Raw genomic sequence first — 6,000 nt, 5'->3', positions numbered from 1 at the left:
GAGGAGAATGCCATGTGAAGATGGAGGTAGAGAATGGAGTGATGCAGATACAGAGCAAGAAATGCCAGATTTCTGTCAACCACCATATGCTTGGATAGAGGCATGGAACAGATTCATCATCAGAGCTCCCAGAGGGAACTAACGCTGTCAATATCCTGATTTTGGACTTCTAGCTTCCAGAACTGTGAGATAATACATTTCTACTGTTAAAAGTAATCCAATTTGTTCTTCTTTGTCACAGACGATGTAGGAAACTGAATATAGGCATACATTAGCTATATATATTAACATATATATTATATATAAATATATGTATATAAATATATGTATAATATATTATTAAAGGTAAATAATATACCTTTAGTTCTGTATATATCTCTGTCCTTATTTGTATATCCACAGATATCTCTATCTCATATTTCATATATATATGCATACACACATACATGTATTGCTGCATCATATGATAGATTTTAGTCTGTGTTCTGAGGTCATTTGCTTTCAGTCTGAAGCATTTCCTTTAGTATTTCTTATAGAGTGGGCCTGCTAATAACAAATTATCTGTTTTTATTCATATGGAAATTTCTTATTTTCCTTCATTTTCTTAAGACAGTTTTTCTGGATATAATATCCTTGGTTGTCAATACTTTTCTTTTAGAACTTTGTATATGTCATCCCACAGCCTTCTGGCTTCTATAATTTCTGATGAGACATCAGTTGTTAATCTTATTCAGGTTTCTTTGTGTAAGACAAATCATTTTTTCGTTGCTTTCAATATTTTCTCTTTTTCTTTAGCATTTTTTAAAGGTTTTATTTATTTATTCATGAGAGACACAGAGAGAGGGAGAGGCAGAGACACAGGCAGAGGGAGAAGCAGGCTCCATGCAGGAAGCCCAATGCGGAACTCGATCCCAGGACTCCAGGATCATGCCCTGGGCCAAAGGCAGGTGCTAAACCTCTGAGCCACCCAGGGATCCCCTTTCTTTAGCATTTTTACTGTGGTATTTCTGTGTGTGAATCTTCTTGAAGTTAATAATTGGAGTTTGTTGAGCTTCCTGGATATGTAGATTAAGGTTTTTAAAATCAGATTTGGGAATGTTTCATCTGTTATTTCTTTAAATATTATTTCCTGCTTCTTTCTTTCTCTCTTCTCTAATACTCCACTGAACTTGTTAGTGTACTTTGTAACATTTCACATTTGAGGATTTGTTGAGTTTCTTCATTCTTTTTCATTCTGTTCTTTGGATTGTGTAATCTCTATTCATCAATCTGAACGTTCTCAATTTTTCTGCAAGCTCACATCCAGAAAATGTTTTGCCATCTCATAGCCAGCTCATTTTCCTAATAATGTAGCCATACATGATAAAAGCAAATTTATAGCTCTCTCCTCCAGCAACAGAAGATGCCCAAAGGAAAGAAGTTGAAGAGGAAGAAGGTGGCTCCAGTCTCTGCTGTTGTGAAGAAGCAGCAGGCCAAGAAGGTGGTCAATCCCCTGTTTGAGAAAAGGCCCAAGAATTTTGGCATTGGACAGGACATTCAGCCCCAAAGGGACATGATATGCTTTGTCAAATGGCCCTGCTACATTCAGCTGCACTGGCAAAGGGCTATTCTCTGTAAGCTCTGAAAGTGCTTCCTGTGATTAATCAGTTCTCTCAGGACTTGCATGGCCAAACTGCTACTCAACTGCTTAAGCTGGCCCACAAGTACAGACTAGAGACAAGGCAAGAGAAGCATCAGAGATTGTTGTCCCAGGCCAAAAAGAAAGCTTTGGGCAAAGGGGATGTCCCCACTAAGAGGCCTCCCGTCCTTTGAACTTTCACCACTTTGGTGGAAAACTAGAAGGCGGGCAGCCCGGGTGGCTCAGTGGTTTAGTGCCGTCTTTGGCCCAGGGCATGATCATGGAGACTCTGGATTGAGTCCTACATCGGGCTCCCTGCATGGAGCCTGCTTCTCCTTCTGTGTCTCTGCCTCTCTCACTCTCTCTCTCTCTCTCTCTGTCTCATGAATAAATAAATAAAATCCTAAAAAAAAAAAAGAAGGCTTAGTTGGTAGTGATTGCACATGATGTGAATCCCTTTGAGTTGGTTGTCTTTCTGCCTGCCCTGTGTCATAAGACAGGAGTTCCCTACTGCATTATCCAGGGAAGGGTCAGCCTGGGGCATCTGGTCCACAGGAAGACCTGCACTACTGTTTCCTTCACACAGGTTAACTTGCAGAAGACAAATGACCTCTGGCTAAGCTGGTGGAAGCCATCAGGACCAATTGCAATGATAGAAATGATGAGATCCACTGCCACTGGGGAGGCAACATCCTGAATCAGAAGTTGGTGGCTCACATCACCATGCTGGAAAAGGTGAAGGTTAAAAACTAGTCACCAAACTGAGCTGAAGGGATGCTGTTGAATTTTCTGTACATAAAAGTAATAAAAAAATATCTTTTAAAAAAACAAATACATATTCTTTATATAATCAACAGCTTAGAGTTTTTTATTGTATTGGGGAATTGATGATTTGTAGGTTTGCTTAATATGAAAAACAAAAGCATACAGAGCCCCTCCCCCTGTTGCCAATACAACACAATTCTCTTGTGTCATTACTTTATTAGTGGTTCAGATTTATTCCTGTTACTATACCTTGTATCAGTGATCCTTGTGGTTATTTTCTGGAATATTTTTACTTTGGTTCCCAATATTTATTTGTAGAAATCCTAGAATAAGTTTATCAAAACATATAAAACTATTTAATGGGAATTTTTAAACGTATCAAAAGAGAGAATAGTGTAATAAGTTCACATGAATCATTTATCCAGCTTCAACAATTATGAACATTTTGTTAATCTTATTTGGTAGAACTCTCTGCCTTTTTTTTTATCTCCTGATATATTTTAAGGGAAATCTCAGATCTCAAATCATTCAGTCTATTATGATTTCATCTCTAATAGAGAAAAATTTCTTTTTCTATAATGTCATTATCAACCTGTCAAAAACAACAATATATAATATACAATTTATATTAGCATGTTTCCATTTGTCTCAAAATACCTTTTAAAAACAAAGCTAGTTTATTTACATTGGGATCCAAATAAGGTGCATAAAATGCATATGACTAATATGTCCAGATACATCTCTCTTTTTTGTTTGTTTGTTTGTTTATGATGGCTATGAAAATATGCCACTGACGTCTGCTCTGGGACCACAATTGAGTTTCAGTCCCAGCTGCTGCTCTTGGAATTCTCCAGTGCAGTTGCGCTGAGATCATGATACTCATGGGTTCTTCCCAGTCAGTTTTGGATCATGGCTGGGATTAGACTGTACCTCTTTCATATAGGCAAAGAAATCGTTCAGTGGCCAACTGGCTCAAAGTCTCCCATCAGCTGGTTGGTACCTCGGAAGGCATAAGTGTGCTACAGTTATGATTCTTCCTACTCAACCCTCCTTTCTTACTTCCCTCCTTCAGAGGAAAGACATGCATTGTGATCTGAAGGCTCTTCCCATTTCCTCTTTTTCTCAATTTTTTCCCTTTATAGGCATTTTGCCTAAATAAATGCTTTGCTTTTTGGAGAAGTTGAACCTATAATTTTTTTTATTATATATCATTTTCTCCCTCATTTTCCTCCCATAATATTTGTAAAACCATATGTGTCATTTTTCCTATAAAATTTCCTATATATTTGCCAATGGATTCCTTGAGGTATAGACTCACTTGTTCCTCTCTCCCCATATTTCCTACATAGTGGTTTGCTTTAATGGTATGTGAGATATGGTACTGTGTGCTGACGATTCCATTAGAACAGGATAAACATATGTCTGGATGTCCCACTTTAAGTGTAGTTAGAGTGTTTAGATATATGTAACTCCATATCCACTTTCTTTTCCTTCCACATCCACTTTCACATAAGGAATATCATATCAAATGATCCTAGACTGGTCCCATGATCCTCTTAGGTTATAAAATGGTATACATATTTTTTTATAATTCTACCATTTTCTTGGCCTTTATTAGCTGAACTTCTTCATAAAGAAAATCTTGCCATATGAACAGTTTGGTTGCCTGTATAACATAATAAGGTAAGATACGTGCTTGGTTCTTTTCCTTTATATGTTGGTTTTCTGAATACTGAGTTATGCACTTTACTACAATGATGCCTGGTGGATTTTTTTTTTTTTTAATTTTCAGTGTCATTTTGGATCCTAGGACTTTTTTAATGTATTTATTGAATTTCAATTTATTATATTCTTCATTCTTTTGATGTTCAAATTATCCAATACTTTGTCAATAAGAGCCCTTTTGGGTTGATTCTGTGTCATTTTGATACAGTCTCATCAATCTGCTATAAATATTTTTCTGTCTTTTTGTGAACATACGTATACATTTCTCTTGGATAAATATCTAAGAATGGAGTTACCAGGTCATAGAGCAGGCATATGTTTAACTGTATCGAAAAAAAAAAAAAAAAAAAAAAAAACCTGTTATTTTCTAAACTCACTGTATCACCAACCATGTTTGAGAGTTCCACTTGTTCCACATTCTTGTCAAAATTTGATATTATAAATCTTCTTTATTTTAGCCATTTTAGCATATGTGAAGCAATATCTCATATGCTTTTAATTTTCACATCCCTGATAACTAAAGATATTAAGCTCCCTTGCTTGTGCTTCTGGATATATATAATTATAATATCCTATTGATATAATAATATATTTTCTCTGCCAAATGTGTATATTGCACATATTTTCTCCCTGTATATGATTGTCCTTTAATTTTTTTTAATGGTGTCTTTGGACGAACAGAAAATTTATTTATTTTTTTAATTTATTTTTTATTGGTGTTCAATTTGCCAACATATAGAATAACACCCAGTGCTCATCCCATCAAGTGCCCCCCTCAGTGCCTGTCACCCAGTCACCCTCAACCCCCACCCACCTCCCCTTCCCCCACAGCTAGACGAACAGAAAATTTAAATTGTGATGACATTCAACTTATCATTTATTTAAATGGTTAGTGCATTTTTGTCCTGTTTTAGAAATATTCCCCAAGGTTAAGCAGATATTCTGCTTTCCATAAGATTTTATAATTTATCTCTTATTTAAGCCTATAATTCACCTTAAATTACTTTTTTCATGTGGATATTCAAGAGTTCCAGCACTATTATTAAAGAGACTTTCCTTTTCCCATTGCATTGCCTTGGACTATGGTAAAAAGGCAATAACATGAAATCTTTGCATCTCCATGATATAGCATAGTACCAGCAATTACAATCCCCTGGAAAACATTTCCTACCTCTCTTCTTGCCCATATAACTGCTATTCGCCCATAGTATCTGTTTAGATTTCCATATTCTAGGTTAGGTGCCCTCTAATTTATGTGTCAATATTCTTCATTAAATTTTGAATTCATTTGGACAGGAACTATGTTCTCTTGACACTTCTATTGGTAGCTCTATGTTCCCTAAGTAAGTATTTGAGTGTACAAATGGTGAACTGGAAAGGCAACAAGAAGAGCTATAAAACCTTTTTTTTTTTTTTTTTTTGGAGGGAGGAGATTCTGAAATTAGAAGAATAAATTCATTGTATACAAAAAATTAATTAAAAAACTATATGCACACCCCCCAAATTTAGGTCTCATTAGTGCCTTAATGGCTCAGAAATGAAGGGATAAATCAATGGAACAGAATATATAGTCCTGAATCCTGCATTGAGTTCTAAGAATTTCGAAAATCATATGAAAAGAATTTAAAATCAACAGATATTATTGGGCAAATGAACTATTTGGAACAAAAATGAAAATAAAAATTTTAATGGATTAAGACAGCTTTTGGTGAACCATAAATGTTGTATTTTCAGAAAAAGTTAAAATGATGTTGCTGATTTTTTTTTGAATTTTATATTTCACAACAGTTCTCAAATTACAAAAACTACATAAAGTAGTGCTTTTTCACTGTCTTTAGAATTGGAACTAATGCCTCCACAGTTAAGTTGGATAAATATATACAGACATTTCA

General features: G+C 35.3%; 1 pseudogene; it reads left to right on the top strand.

Annotated features, from left to right (window-relative positions):
- The first annotated feature begins 1,396 nt into the window (after nucleotides 1-1,396).
- The window catches only part of LOC106558580, a 52,770-nt pseudogene continuing 48,166 nt past the window's right edge, over nucleotides 1,397-6,000 (top strand).

Source organism: Canis lupus, chromosome 3, assembly GCF_011100685.1.
Source record: "Canis lupus familiaris isolate Mischka breed German Shepherd chromosome 3, alternate assembly UU_Cfam_GSD_1.0, whole genome shotgun sequence".
NCBI lineage: Eukaryota > Metazoa > Chordata > Mammalia > Carnivora > Canidae > Canis > Canis lupus.
This window is presented reverse-complemented; position numbering and strand designations above follow the sequence as displayed.